Below are 15,404 nucleotides of genomic sequence, written 5' to 3' on the forward strand. Positions count from 1 at the left end.
TTGTATGGGGGACAGGGCTACTAGTTTGGGGGACAGGACTACTAGTTTGGGGGGCCTCTACTGGCTGTGCCCTGCGGCGGATACGCCGCCGCATTCTAGGGGGCTCATCATCAGTAGATGATGAGGAAGAGGAAAAAAGGAGGAAGCTGGGATCTTCCTCTTCCCCATCACTGACTGATTCGCTATCGGAGGCAAGCATTGCGTATGCCTCCTCTACCGAAAAAATTATACTGCCCATTTAATTTTTTTTTGGGGGGGGGAGGGGGGGCGGGGGTTGTAAGTGTGTGTGTTAGTGTAGTGTTTTACGTACTTTATTTGTGAGAAGTGTAGGTGTAGTGTAGTTTTTGTAACTGTAAGAAGCGTAAGCGCTGAACAAAAAAGTGCAAGGGGTGCGGTCCATGCCACACAGTGGAGAATAGCGACTGATGGCACGGACCGAAGACACCCTGTCAAAAAAAAAAAAAATGGGGGTAAAAAAAAAATGGAAAAAAAAACTACAGTAAGGGGGGAAAAAATAAAACATGCACCTAAAAAATAAAAAATATACAGGGGCAGGCTGCTGCAGCAACAAAATGCACTGATGGATCACCTAGACCCACAGAGCATTGCTGCTGCAGACCATCTAACTATCCCTACCTGTGCTACAGCTCACCCTCACTCACCAACGATCCGGACACAGGATGCAGCAGCCGAGCACCTCGGGTCACTCCCGGAGCAGATCGCTCCCACCGCACCTAATACAATGGCAATCGCCCCACCTACACCCGCTGCAGCCGCCACAGAACTCCTTCTCCGCTTCCTGCCCGGACTCGAGTGAGCGGGCAAAGCGGGGGGAGGAGTAATTCAAATGAAATTACTGTGCTGTCATTGGTCGGTTGCTCCGATGACAGCACAGTAATGAAAGCACCACCAATGACAGTGATCAGAGGAGTGGCAACCCTGCCACCTCCCTCCTTCACTGCAAGATGATTGGTGCTGTCTCGGACAGCACCAATCTTCATTTATTCCAGGGTCCCCGAGTCACTAGGGACCCGAAAACGAGCGGAATCGCTGCGATTAGACCGTCAGAAGTTCCGTCCAATCGCAGCGATCGCTGTTACAGGAGGGGGTTAAATACCCCTTGGGCGAAGAGGGAAGATGTCTGCTGTTAAAAAACAGCAGTCATCTTCAGTCGATCAGTCATCGTCTCCCGACGTGGTGATCCAAAACAGCCAGGTATGTATGTATGTACTTCCGAGCCAGGACGTACATTTACGTCCGTGGTCGTTAAGGTGTTAAGTACCAAGGTGTCAAGACGTACCTGTACGCCCTGGGTCCTTAAAGGGGTTCTCCGGTGCTTAAATATCTTATCCCCTATCCAAAGGATAGGGAATAAGATGCCTGATCATGGGAGTCCCGCCGCTGGGGACCCCCAGGATCATGCACGCGGCACCCCGTATGTAATCAGTCCCCGGAGCGTGTTCGCTCCGGGTCTGATTACGGGTGACTACATAGCTATCACACCCCCTCCCGTAGGCTTGCATTGAGGGGTGGAGCGTGACGTCACACGCCACACGCCCTGTAGTCGCCGGTAATCAGTCCCGGAGTGAACACGCTCTGGGGACTGATTACAAACGAAGTGCCGCGTGCATGATCCCGGGGGTCTCCAGCGGCGGGACTCCCGCGATCAGGCATCTTATCCCCTATCCTTTGGATAGGGGATAAGATGTTTAAGCACCGGAGAACCCCTTTAACAGGTTAAGCAATATGGGTATATAGACCTAGTCCATGAGTTACTCACCAATAATGAATGTATATTTACCAGCCAAATTAAGTTAACAGATAGATAGCTCCAAAGAAACTGGTGCCGGCAAGCACCAGTCCGAGTCAGGGTCTGTGTACGCTGAGTACAGGTGCTGGCGTGCGCTTCTGCGGCTGGTCTTCCTGCCACAGACCTGGTGGATGCTGCTATGATGTTAAGAGAAACACAGCCTACAGACTCCCGATATCTGGACCTCGTGGAGTTTCTTGGCGGCTGAATAGATGGTGTTGTGGAAATATTAAGTTGTCACACTGTCTTCATATTGTGCGATATAGCGTATTCATGTGTTGTCAACTGGTCACCATAGCTGTAGATGTGGTGGTTATTGATGGCACATGGAGGTGTGTCATATCTTCTGTAGGCTCAATCATTACCTTGTAACCTAATGCTGACTGCATATATGGGCGTGGCTTTGTACTGTATGTGGGAGTGGCTATGTAAACCCTCCCTTTTGTTAGGTATAAATAAACATAACCCACACTAGCAAGGGGGATTCTTCCTAAAGCTGGTGGGAGAAACCATGTTGTTGAATCACAATATGTTGTTTGTGCTTCTTCAAATATGGCGAATTTGCTATCCTGGCAGACCGCACGGAGCCTGAATTATTACAAGTCGGACTTGCGGTTTTCACTATTAGACGTCTCCAAAAGCAGTGGTGCGTTATTGATGCGTTAAATGCAGACTTCTAGAGGCATTTCAGGGTACTTATTGTAGCAACGACCCTTTCCTCAGTAGAAGATAGATGAGAGCGGTCGCTTCAAGCAACAATTTTGAGCTGTACATTGGTTGGAAAAATGATTGTCTAAAGGAAACCAAAGCCACACCTTTACAGATGTTTTGCCCACATACAATATACAGTGACCCCCCGACCTACGATGGCCCCCACGTACGATAATTTCAACATGCGATGGCCTCTCAGAGGCCATCGCATGTTGAAGGCTGCATCAACATACGATGCTTTAGTATGTCGGGGCCATCGCATAAATGGATATCCAGCAGCGCAGACTGCTTCAGCTGCCGCCGGATAGCCGTTTACGGTGCCCCGTGTGCTTCGGTGATGGTCTCTTACCTGTCCTCGGGGGTCCGGAGCGTCCTCTTCTGGATCCCCATCACGTCACCGCGCACGCCGTCCCGTCATCCAATTGGAGCGGCGTGCATAGTGACGTGTTGGCGGCGACGGAGAGCGAGGATCCCGGAGTAGCAGAGACGTCCAGAGCGTCAAGGACACCCTGGGGACGCGGCGACAGCGATGGAAGGCGACATCCAGGGCAGCGGTGACTGGCGGTGACAGGTCCGGAGTGGCGGGGACAGGTGAGTATAACTTCCTATTCTTTCCATTGCACGGATCCCTCGACATACTATTGTTTCAACAAACGATGGTTCATTTGATGGGAGTTTGGTTGCTTTATTCACACTACTGTCAATCTTAGGCCATATTCACACAGCGGAATTTCTGTGCAGAATTCCGCGAAAGAATTCTGTCAGAAATTCTGTGAAAATTTACTGCACATTTACTTCAATCAGATTCCGCTGTTCTATTCACACAGCAGATGTCCATGGCGAATTGTGTTTGAATCCCATTCTGTGTTAAGAGAACACAATTCTGCAATTCCATTCAGCAAGCTTTGCTGAATAGAATTTGTGCAGAATTGTGGAATTCTGCTGTGTGGACATAGCCTTAGGCAGCCTGTACATGGTGAGGTCTTACAGTGCGAGGAATGTGATGACTGCAATCACGCTCCTTTCGGAATTGAATTGACAGCCAGAAGGGAGTCGCCTTGCTGGTGCAGCTTGCATCATTGACGTACACTTGTGGAAGTAGGTGGAGTCAGCACAGCCAGGCATTGGGGACTAGAAAGGCAGGCTACCTCTAGTGCACTACACTTGGCTGCGTTGACTCCCCCCACCCCCCCGATAAGTGTGTCCCAGTGGATGGACATGTCTACTTAACCGACCTCGGCGAACACAAGTGATAGCAGGTTCAGCCAAATACTGTCTGCGGTGGGACATCACTGCGGACAGTGACTGGCTGAGCGGGCCTGTCACTTGGCTCGTCCAGGAAGGTGGAACAGCAGTGCGCAAGGACAGTTAAGTAGATGGGGCCCCATACAGTAGATGTGAGGTCAGACAACCCCGCGATCAGACACTAATCCCCTATCCAGTAAGTTTAGTTCCCCAGACTACCCCTTTAAGCAGCAACCAGTTTTGGGCAGTGCCCAATCTGTCAGTCCGCTCCTGGGTCTGATATGTATAGGACATATGATTTCAGGGGGAGATTGTCATAGGTGATTGCCCAAAATAGATATTCAATGATAGATCTGAGTTAAACTCAATGTTTTTCTGGTTTTGCGCCCACATTGTGTTGCATGCTTCGTGCTCCAGACATTGCAATCTGAAAAAAAAATATATATATACAACCCTGCCACCTCCCTCCTTCACTGCAAGATGATTGGTGCTGTCTCGGACAGCACCAATCTTCATTTATTCCAGGGTCCCCGAGTCACTAGGGACCCGAAAACGAGCGGAATCGCTGCGATTAGACCGTCAGAAGTTCCGTCCAATCGCAGCGATCGCTGTTACAGGAGGGGGTTAAATACCCCTTGGGCGAAGAGGGAAGATGTCTGCTGTTAAAAAACAGCAGTCATCTTCAGTCGATCAGTCATCGTCTCCCGACGTGGTGATCCAAAACAGCCAGGTATGTATGTATGTACTTCCGAGCCAGGACGTACATTTACGTCCGTGGTCGTTAAGGTGTTAAGTACCAAGGTGTCAAGACGTACCTGTACGCCCTGGGTCCTTAAAGGGGTTCTCCGGTGCTTAAATATCTTATCCCCTATCCAAAGGATAGGGAATAAGATGCCTGATCATGGGAGTCCCGCCGCTGGGGACCCCCAGGATCATGCACGCGGCACCCCGTATGTAATCAGTCCCCGGAGCGTGTTCGCTCCGGGTCTGATTACGGGTGACTACATAGCTATCACACCCCCTCCCGTAGGCTTGCATTGAGGGGTGGAGCGTGACGTCACACGCCACCCGCCCTGTAGTCGCCGGTAATCAGTCCCGGAGTGAACACGCTCTGGGGACTGATTACAAACGAAGTGCCGCGTGCATGATCCCGGGGGTCTCCAGCGGCGGGACTCCCGCGATCAGGCATCTTATCCCCTATCCTTGGCTCGTCCAGGAAGGTGGAACAGCAGTGCGCAAGGACAGTTAAGTAGATGGGGCCCCATACAGTAGATGTGAGGTCAGACAACCCCGCGATCAGACACTAATCCCCTATCCAGTAAGTTTAGTTCCCCAGACTACCCCTTTAAGCAGCAACCAGTTTTGGGCAGTGCCCAATCTGTCAGTCCGCTCCTGGGTCTGATATGTATAGGACATATGATTTCAGGGGGAGATTGTCATAGGTGATTGCCCAAAATAGATATTCAATGATAGATCTGAGTTAAACTCAATGTTTTTCTGGTTTTGCGCCCACATTGTGTTGCATGCTTCGTGCTCCAGACATTGCAATCTGAAAAAAAAAAATATATATACAATTATGTCTCCATTTTACTCGGAAAACCCTAAAAGAATAATTAAAAAAAACGCAGAAAGAAGTGCCAAATTAGTAAATACCATGAAAAAATACCAGTTGGAAAAAAAAGGGGTTACAGTGCAGGTGAATAGCTGTAAAAAGATGGGTTACATTTTTACATACATTTTTTTGGGGGAGTTCTACCCGTTTACACGTCTGTTGCAATTGCACTCCTAAGAGAACAGAGCGCTCACTCCCATTGGCATGATGGAAAATACATTTGCATATTAATGAGAGGGGTGGCCCTGGCAGTGAATATGGAGGAGGCAGGGGAGCTCAGCAAGCTGGCCCTTTGCCTCCATTGCGTAAATGAGCACAATAGCTACACATGTCAACGGGCAGAACTGTGCAAATACTTCACAGTTCTTTTTACCGCTATTCTCCCTCACTATAACTCAGTATATTAAAAGGATAAGTCTCATGCCAGATCAGTACAGATCACAATTGTCTGTACGGAGACACAGAGTGGAGTGCCACAACCCCCGCCATATATCTCTATGGGAGAGCGGAAGATAGCTGAAAGGCTCTCCCATAGCTATATGGAGGGGGTGTGGCGGCCCCTGCTTCAGGAGGGGGCCATGACACATCCCTCTGTGGGAGAGTTGGAACTCCATACAGACAATCATGGGGGCCACAGCACTCAGACCCCTGCAATCTGTACTGATCGAGTGTGCCGTTGAAATGAAAAAACTGTGACCCGTAGCCAAATTTGACTTGAGTTCAGCGCTCTTAGCCCTTCTTAGTGACAATCGCTGTTAGGGGTTAGGATTAGGGGTAAGGGTTAGGTTTAGGGGTTAGAATTAAGGTTAGGGAGAGGGAGCTGGCTGACCGGTGAACTAGCTGCCAGCTCCTCTTTTACATAGTCAAGAAAGACTGAGAAACGGTCACGGATGGGGTAGTGCATCTGCTGTACTACTGTGGACAATCATGAAAGCCTCACCAGGGAGCGGAGTCTAAGGAGCCGCTGGTTTTCACAATAGCCCGCCACAAAGCGGGATGGACTTGCTGTGGCAGGCGAACTCCCAAGTCGCTATCCCTGGCGCGACTTGCCCACAGTGGCGGCCGAGATGTGGTGAGATACAGGTTCGTAAAGCAAGTTCAGAGTTGGGGACTGGCAGGTAGGTCAGGACAGATGGCTAGGTTCAGTGGTAAGGAAACCTTGCAAAAAAGTACTGGTGCACGGTAAGACAGACACAACTGGGAACGCTTTCTCTAAGGCTGGGAGGCACAAAGATCCGGCAGGGGTCAAGTGGAAGTGAGAATTACTTATAGGGTCAGCACCCAATTATTGGTGCGCTGGACCTTTAAATCTCACATGCCGGCAGTGATAGTGGAGCTGGGAACGCAGCAGGGAGCATGTCTGCCAGCTGGGAGGCTGCGGGCAGAGCAGCCGGGTTTCCTGCCAAATTGTCATAAAGTCCTGTACCTGATCATCCAATGCAGGTACACATAAAGAGGTGGGCAGTGGAAGAGGAGGCCGAGGATGGAAGCCGTAGACAATAAAGAAAGGAGATGTTTGGCAGCACAAGATGGCGGGGGTATTGCCCAAGAATTTGATTCACCCTCTCAACCTGGGCGTTAGTTTGTGGGTGACAAGCCGACAAGAGCAGAGAGCCCGCCAAAATTTGGAGACAAACTGGGCTCCTCGGTCAGAGACTGTGTGTAAGGGCAGGCCATGTAGGGGAAAAATATGCCGGGAAGAATTGGTCTGCCAGCTGTTGAGCAGAAGGAAGTCCAGACAGTGGTACAAAATGGGCCATTTTAAGAAACGATCCACAACCACCCAACACAATTGTGTTGTTAGAGGAGGGAGGAAGATCTGTGATGAAGTCCATAGTAATGTGTGTCCAGGGACACTCTTGGTTTGGCAAAGGTTGTAAAAGGCCTGGAGGCTTAAGATGTGGAGTCTTGTTACAGGCACACATTGCACAGAAACGGACAAAATCACAGATATCTCGCTTCAGGTTCGACCACCAGTAAAGTCGGGAGATGAGCAGAATGGACTTCTGTACTCCAGGATTTCCCCGGCCAGTAAAGCAGAATGTCCCCAGTTCAAGACCTTAACTAAGGCGTGTAGGTACAAAAGACTTCCCTGGGGGAACTTGCTGATGGTCGACTGGCGCGGTTAAAATATTCCGTTCTCCAATGGAATAGTTCCTCTTGGCAGATGAAAACGTTTTGGAGAAGCCACAAGTCACCGTTTTGCCCCTGGGTGTCTTTTGGAACAGGACCGCACCAGCCCCTACAGAAGAGGCATCCACCTCGAGGAAAAATGGTTTTCCAGGGTCGGGTCTTGTCAGAACTGGTGCGGAAGCAAAGGCTGATTTCAGTCGGGAGAAGGTTTCTTCAGCCTCAGGAGGCCAGAATTTGGGGTTACCATTCTTCTTGGTTAGTGCCACAATCAGTGCAACCAACGTGGAAAAGTGCGGTATGAACTGTCGATAATAATTAGCAAATCCCCCAAAAAATTGTACAGCCCGCAGGCCAGTAGGTGGTGGCCAGTTTAAAACAGAAGACAGCTTGTCTGGGTCCATCTGGAGGCCTTGGTTGGAGACAATTTAACCAAGGAAAGACAAAGTCGTCTTCTCGAAGAGGCATTTCTTGAGTTTAGCATAAAGTTGGTTGCTCCAGAGGAGTCGCAGAACCTGGCGCACATGAGTGCGATGGACTTCCAAGTTAGGCGAAAAGATCAGGATGTTGTCCAAATACAACAAGACACAAGTACAATGGTCCCTCAACATACGATGGTAATCCGTTCCAAATGGACCATCGTTTGTTGAAACCATCGTATGTTGAGGGATCCGTGCAATGTAAAGTATAGGACAGTGGTCTACAACCTGCGGACCTCCAGATGTTGCAAAACTACAACACCCAGCATGCCCGGACAGCCAACGGCTGTCTGGGCATGCTGGGAGTTGTAGTTTTGCAACATCTGGAGGCTTGCTGGTTGAAGACCACTTGTAGAGGAAGTTGTACTCATCTATCCCCGCCGCTCCGGACCCGTCACCACTCATCACCGCTGCCCTGGATGTCGCCCTCCATCGCTGTCGCCGCGTCCCCGGGGTGTCCCCGACGCTCCGGCAAGGCCTCTGCTTCCCCGGCATCTTCGCTCTCCATCGCCGCCATCACGTCGTTATGCACGCCGCTCCTATTGGATGACGGGACGGCGTGCGCAGAGACGTGATGACTGAAGAGGACGCACCAGAGCCCCGAGGACAGGTAAGTGATCGTCAGCGGACCACACGGGGCACCGTAGACGGCTATCCGGCGGCAGCTGAAGCAGTCTGCGCTGCCGGATAGCTGTTTATACGATGGCCCCGACATACAAAAGCATCATATGTTGATGCTGCCTTTAACATGCGATTGCCTCTGAGAGGCCATCGTATGTTGAAATGATCGTATGTCGGGGCCATCGTAGGTCGGGGGGGGGGGGGGGGGGTCACTGTATAGAGGACTACTTTGGTATTCCGGAAGCGATCAAAAGTTCTGAAATCAGCGGCAGGGGGTATCGGTTATTGATGGTGATTTGATTGAGCCCTGATAATCAATACATGGGCTGAGAGACCCGTCTTTCTTCTCCACAAGAAGAAACCAGCACCAGCAGGAGAGGAGGACTTTCAGATGAATTCCTTCTGGAGATTATCCTTGACATATAGGGCCCATGGCTTGCATTCGGGAGCCGACAAGTGATAGATTCTTCCCCGATGAGGTGTAGTTCAAGGTTGAAGGACGATCGGACAATCATAGAGCCGATGCAGAGGAAGGCTCTGAGCTTGTTTCTCACAGAACACGTCTGCAAAGTCCTGGTAAGGAGGAGGCAGGCCCGGCAAGGAAGGAGGAGGTATGGAACACTTTGGTTTTGGTGCCGCCAGACAGTGATTCAGGCAGTCATGTCCCCAGCGAGAAACTTCACTGGTTTGCCAGTCGAAAACCGGTTCATGAAGTTGCAGCCTAGGTAAACTGAGAAGAAATAAAGAAGTACAGTGGGGAAGCACATATAACTGGATCATCTCCTTGTGTATTACTCCCACTTGCAACATTAGTGGTTCAGTGAGAAATTGCACCGCATGACCCAGGCATTCCCCATTGACAGATGAGATAAATATAGGCTTGATGAGTTGCGTGACAGGGAGATGGTACTTATGGACCAGAGAGGCATTAAAAGGGTACTCCTGTGGAAAACTTTTTTTTTCTTTTTTAAATCAACTGGTGCCAGAAAGTTAAACAGATTTGTAAATTACTTCTATAAAAAAATCTTAATCCTTTCAATACATTTTATGGGCTGTATACTACAGGCGAAATGCTTTTCTTTTTGCATTTCTCTGATGTCACGACCACTGTGCTCTCTGCTGTCCATTTTAGGAACTGTCCAAAGCAGCATATGTTTGCTATGGGGATTTTCTCCTGCTCTGGACAGTTCCAAAAATGGACAGCAGAGAGCACTGTGGCCGTGACATCAGAGAAATCCAAAAAGAATAGCATTTCTTCTGTAGTATATAGCCCCTAAAAGGTAGTGGAAGGATTAGGATTTTTTAATAGAAGTAATTTACAAATCTGTCCAGAATAAGAGGGAAAAAGAGTGGGACGGCACTGGTACTGAGTAAAAAAATACACCCAAATGTGAATAGGGAGCAGAGTCGATAAACAGATGTCACTAATAGCTTATCCAGCAGCTACCTGATCAGACTAGAGGGAACCAACCTGACTGTCTTGTGGTGCTTTCGTATGTATAAGTATATGTTTAATATAGCAACAAGGAGAAATAAAAAGTAATGGAGCACTCACCTAATGGACCTGTGTCCCAAGACAGGAGAGTCGGTTTCAATCCCGGTCTTCCATAGCTGGGAGGCGGTTGATGGTACGGGCGGAGTATCAGATGCCGGCCACGGACCGTATCACGCCCACTGGCGTTTCGTCAGGCCTGTATGATATACACAGTCTGACGAAGCGCCAGTGGGCGCTATACGGTCCTTGGCCAGCATCTGATACTCCCCCCGTACCATCCACCGCCTCCCCGTTATGGAAGACCAGGATTGAAACAGACTCTCCTGCTTTGGGACTCACATCCATTATGTGAGTGCTCCGTTAGGGTGCATTCACACCACGTTTTGTACATACGGGTGCCGGATCCGGCGGGGGGAGGGGCAAACCGTGCGCTCCCGTACCCCGGCCTGATCAGCCTGTGACTCCATTTACTTTACTGACCCGACCGGAGTCAAACGGTGACTCCGGTTGGCTCAGTTTTGACCCATATGCGGTTTTGGACCGGACCTAAAACCGTAGTAAGCTAGTTTTAGGTCCGGTCAGGAAACCACATACGGGTCAAAACTGAGCCGACCGGAGTCCCCGTTTGACTCCGGTCGGGTCATTAAAGTAAATGGAGTCACGGGCTCATCCGGCCGGGGTACGGGAGCGCCCGGTTTGCCCCTTCCCCTGCCGGAAATGGCACCCATATGTACAAAAGTGGTGTGAATGCACCCTTACTTTTTGTTGCTATATTAATTTACAGATCTGTTTAACTTTCTGGCACCAGTTGATTTAAAAAAAAAAAAAAAAAAAATTTCCATGGGAGTACCCCTTTAACCTCTTATGGACCCAGGGCGTACCTGTACGCCCTGAGCCTGGTCTCGGTGTGAAAAACGGGGTAACGCCGTGACCCCACATCACACCGGGTCAATCCCAGCTGCTAACGATAGCCGGGACCCTGGGCTAACAGCGTGCGGCGCCGTGTCTGAAAACGAAAGTAAACGCTTCCCGGCAGCTCAGTCTGGCTGATCGGGACATCGCGATAAAATCGCGATGTTCCAATCACCTGGGACGCAGGCAGAGGTCTCCTTATCTCTCTCCGCAGCGTCCAATTGTTGATTGATAGCTCCAAGCCTGAGCTACAGGCTTGAGCAATCAAGCCCCTATCTGACTGATTCGTGCAAAGCTATGGCTTTGCAAGGATCAACATAGGAGATCAGTGTGTGCAGTGCTATAGCTCCCTATGGGAGCTATAACACTGAAAAAAAAAAAGTGAAAAAAAAAAAGTTAACAAAAAGGTAATTTAACCCCTTCCCTAATAAAAAAAAAGTTTGAATCACTGTGTAAAAAAAAATTAACATATGTGGTATCGCTGCGTGCGAAAATGTCCGCACTATAAAATTATATCATTAATTATACCGCACGGTCAATGGTGTATGCGCAAAAAAATTCCCATGTCCAAAATAGCGTATTTTTGGTCACTTTTTATATAATTTAAAAAAATGAATAAAAAGCGATCAAAAAGTCCAATCAACATAAAAATGGTACCGATAAAAACTTCAGAACACGACGCAAAAAATTAGCCCACATACTGGCCCATACGCAGAAAAATAAAAAAAGTTACAGGGGTCAGAAGATGACAATTTTAAACGTATAAATTTTCCTGCATGTAGTTATGATTTTTTTCAGAAGTGCGACAAAATCAAACCTACATAAGTAGCGTATCATTTTAACCGTATTGACCTACAGAAGATAAGGTGTCATTTTGACCAAAAAATGCACTGCGTAGAAACGGAAGCCCCCAAAAGTTACAAAATGAATTTTTTTCTTCAATTTTGTTGCATAATGATTTTTTTTTTCCGTTTCGCCGTGGATTTTTTGGTAAAATTACTAATGTCACTGCAAAGTAGAATTGGTGGCGCAAAAAATAAGCCATCATATGGATTTTTAGGTGCAAAATTGAAAGCGTTATGATTTTTAGAAGGTGATGAGGAAAAAATGAAAAGTCCTTAAAGGAGTAGTCCGGCGCGCACTTTTTTCATTTTATGTGTTTTCTTTTATTTTGGAGCCCAGACGGGATAAAATGAAAAAAGTGCGCGCCGGACTACTCCTTTAACCCCTTAAGGACTCAGCCCATTTTGGCCTTAAGGACTCAATTTAATTTTTACGTTTTCATTTTTTCCTCCTCGCCTTCTAAAAATCATAACTCTTTTATATTTTCATCCACAGACTAGTATAAGGGCTTGTTTTTTGCGCGACCAGTTGTCCTTTGTAATGACATCCCTCATTATATCATAAAATGTATGGCGCAACCAAAAAACACTATTTTTGTGGGGAAATTAAAAAGAAAAACGCAATTTTGCTAATTTTGGAAGGTTTCGTTTTCATGCCGTACAATTTACGGTAAAAATTATGTGTGTTCTTTATTCTGAGGGTCAATACGATTAAAATGATACCCATTATTACATACTTTTATATTATTGTTGTGCTTAAAAAAAATCACAAACTTTTTAACCAAATTAGTACGTTTATAATCCCTTTATTTTGATGACCAATAACTTTTAATTTTTCCGTATAAGCGGCGGTGTGAGGGCTCATTTTTTGCGCCATGATCTGTACTTTTTTTTTGATACCACATTTGCATGTAAAAAAAACCTAATACATTTTTTATAATTTTTTTTAATAAAATGTATAAAAAAAGTAGCAATTTTGGACTTTTTTTTTTTTTACGTTCACGCCGTTCACCCTACGGGATCATTAACATTTTATTTTAATAGTTCGGACATTTACGCACGCGGCGATACCAAATATGTCTATAAAATTAATTTTTTACGCTTTCTGGGGGTAAAATAGGAAAAAACGGACGTTTTACTTTTATATTGGGGAGGAGATTTTTCACTTTTTTTTTACTTTTACATTTTTTTTTTTTTTTTTACACTTGAATAGTCCCCATAGGGGACTATTCATAGCAATACCATGATTGCTAATACTGATCTGTTCTATGTATAGGACATAGAACAGATCAGTGTTATCAGCTATCTTCTGTACTGGTCTGCTCGATCACTGACCAGAGCAGAAGACGCCGGGAGGTGAGGGGACCTCCGTGCGGCGTTCTGAATGATCGGATCCCCGCAGCAGCGCTGCGGGCGATCCGATCGTTCATTTAAATCGCGCACTGCCGCAGATGCCGGGATCTGTATTGATCCCGACACCTGAGGGGTTAATGGCGGACGCCCGCGAGATCGCGGGCGTCGGCCATTGCCGGCGGGTCCCTGGCTGCTATCAGCAGCCGGGATCAGGCGCGTATGACACGGGCATCGCTCCGATGCCCGCGGTTATGCGCAGGACGTAAATGTACGCCCTGGTGCGTTAAGTACCACCGCACCAGGACGTACATTTACATCCTGCGTCCTTAAGGTGTTAATGAAGTTCCCAGCATGAATGGGAGTATACAAATGCAGTAGTGTGGAAGGGAATTCCGGTAGAGGTGGAAAGTTGAACCGGCATAGTCAACCAAGGAGAGGGAGTGTTCACACCTAGACACTCCTCTCCCATGTGCCCTAGGTGTGTGCGTTTCCCGGAAGTAGAGGGCAAAGAGGGCAATTATTAAGGAAATGCTCCGAACTGGCACAATAAAAGCACACATTTTCTTCACAGCGGCAAGATCTCTCCTATTGGGTCAAATGGGCTCGACCCATTTGCATAGGTTCCTCAGCTACTGGCAAAAAAGGAGGTAGAAGCGGCCGCAGGAACAACAGAGCCAGTCAGGGAAGACGGCGGATCCGGACTGGTTCGTGTTCCTGGCTAAGTTCTTCTTGCCTCTCGGTAAAACGCACATCAATGCAGGTGGCCAACAAAATAAGCTCGCTCAGGGAGGATGGAGGATCTTGTGCAACCTTCACTCTACTGGAAAGGCTTTTTAAAAGTGGCACACAGGGCCGAGTCATTCCAGTCCAACTCAGTGGCTAAAGTGCGGAATTGAACCGCGTAATCATCAACTGTTGAATCCCCTTGGCGAAGGTTCAGAAGTCCGGTTTCGGCCAAGGAGGCCCGGGATGGCTCTTCGAAGAGAGATGAAGGCTTGCAAATTAGTAGTAAAAGGATCACTTCTGTCACAAAGAGGTGTTGCCAGAGAGGAGACTGACCATGAAAGCCACCTTGGCACTCTCAGTGGAGAACTGGTCGGCCATGAGTTCCACGTGCATGGAACACTGGGTCATAAACCCCCTGCACAATTATGGGTCCCATTCATACTTCGTCGGCAGGGATAAGTGTAGCTTGGGACCGACGGATGCCACGGGAGCTGCAGGCACCAAAGGAGGCACAGGGGCAGGTTGCGGCTGCTACTGGACAGATAAAAGCTGCTGCATCATGGGGGATAGTTGGTTCAACTGTTGTGCTATCTGCTGCGATTGTTAAGCCATAATGGTGTTGAGATCAGCAACGCTAAGTAAAGGCACCTCGGCGGGATCCATGGCCAGATCCTACTGTGACGGATGGGGTAGTGGATCCGCTGAACCACTGTGGACGATGATGAAAGCCACACCAGGGAGCGTAGTCTAATGAGCCGCTGGTTTTCACCAGAGCCCGCCGCAAAGCGGGATGGACTTGCTGCGGCAGGCAGACTCCAAGGTTGCTACCTCTGGCGCAACTTGCCCACAGTGGCAGCCGAGATGTGGTGAAGTACAGATTCATAAGGCAAGCTCAGAGTCGGGGACTGGCAAGTAGGTCAGGGCAGGCGGCTATGTTCAGTGGTCAAGAAACGTAGCAAAAAAGTACTGTTGCACGGTAGGACAGACAGAAATGGGAATGCTGTCTCTAAGGCTGGGAGACACAAAGATCCAGCAGGGGTCAAGGGGAAGTGAGAATTACTTATAGGGTCAGCGCCCAATTATTTGTGCGCTGTCCCTTTAAATCTCAGAGCATATATGTGCACACGTACCCTAGGAAGCGGGTACGCGCACACCGGCAGTAATAAGGCATAGAGGAACCGGAAACGCATAGGGGAAAGTGTCCACTGGCCAGGAGGCTGCGGGTAGAACCCGGTAAGGTGACAGCAGTGCCGCCCATGCCGGAGACAGCACGGGGTGGCAGGGTAGAAGTGCGCCCATGGTCAGCATGTCTGGTCGCAGAGCTACTTGTAACAGAAACATAAAAGGGATACAACTTTTTTAGTGAATGAACAAAACTGTGTGATAAGAGTTTAAAGTCACATCCTATTTTATTTTTTAGCATACAATTTTATACCATCAATTTTAACAATACACGCGAGGGATGCAA

This window comes from Hyla sarda, chromosome 9, assembly GCF_029499605.1.
Source record: "Hyla sarda isolate aHylSar1 chromosome 9, aHylSar1.hap1, whole genome shotgun sequence".
Classification (NCBI taxonomy): domain Eukaryota; kingdom Metazoa; phylum Chordata; class Amphibia; order Anura; family Hylidae; genus Hyla; species Hyla sarda.